The following is a 1,323-nucleotide window of genomic DNA, read 5'->3' on the forward strand; positions in this document are numbered from 1 at the left end:
ACCCCCACTGACTTTATATTGAATTAAACTGACTATATATTAAATTAGCATCACCGACCTTACATACACAATGTACATTGTGATTACACATCCTTTAGGTTAATTAGTTCTCTTCTTTCTATGTACATTGTGATTGTGGATAGGTTTGTTGATTACATATCCTTTAGGCTAATCAAACGGACTAGTTAATTTTTAGTATATGTTTTTTTTCTCAAAAAGAATATACTGGTTCAGTATCCTTATGCGTGCATGTCAACATGTTATGTACCACACGGATCAAACAGTGCAAATAAATTCAGCATGTGGATGCACATGGTAGGTTCTTTGTATTTCATAATATCATAGTAATAATAGACAGGCATTAGAGAACACTAGAAGAACGCTCGTGCGTTGCAACGAGGCCACATTAACTTTAAAAGTTTAATACTAATATTATCATACATATCAAGTGACATTAGCGACCTTTTTTACGATCAAATCCTCTCACACACACTCTCTCACTCCCTCTTCCTCACTCTCTCCCCCCCTCTTCCTCTCTCTCTCTCACACACACACACGCATATTCATTTTATTGGGTACGGGACCATAATCCATCTATTTCATATACACACGCTAGTGCATAATAATATGGATTATGTGTATTATATTTGCCACCACAACTGAGGGAATTAATTTCATGTAAATCGGCCAGCCACAACTCCAAGAATACGCGGAGGAGGTGGCCCGGGTCGGCGTCGGCGCCGTCCGGCGCGGGCCATGGGCCCGCTTCCAAGTGCGTCCGCACGTCGGCCACCCACGCCGGGTCCTTCAAGTGCCGCTTCCACCGCACCAACTCCCAGGGCCACGGCCACGACCAGGGCCAGGGAAGCCGCCCTTTCTTCGCCCCCTTCATCGGCCGTGGCCAACACGGTGCTGCGGTATCTGGCCTCACCGTCCTCGTCCTCCGGCACCGTCGCGACCCAGTGACGCAGCCCAAGCATCGACCTTGAGAATCAAGAATGCTCGACAATGGAGAGGGAAGGGAAGATCGTATACATGTCATAAGAAAGGGAGTTTATTTACTGCTCCCTCGATGTATTGTTTCCTTTGTTTGGAGATTGATTACCATCCGTGAGTTAAGGTAAGGTTAATGTGATTGAGCGATTTTTCTGAAAATCAATTATTTGTTTTCTAATTAATGTGATTGAGTGATTTAAGGTAAGGTTAATTAATTTAGATTTGATCTTTAGAGATTGTTCGTGATTGATTCTATATTACTAAATAACTTGCACCAGTATGAAAAGTTCTGATATGTTTAGATTTTTTCGTTGTGTGAGAGGGTGA

This window comes from Triticum dicoccoides, chromosome 6A, assembly GCF_002162155.2.
Source record: "Triticum dicoccoides isolate Atlit2015 ecotype Zavitan chromosome 6A, WEW_v2.0, whole genome shotgun sequence".
Taxonomy (NCBI): Eukaryota; Viridiplantae; Streptophyta; class Magnoliopsida; order Poales; family Poaceae; genus Triticum; species Triticum dicoccoides.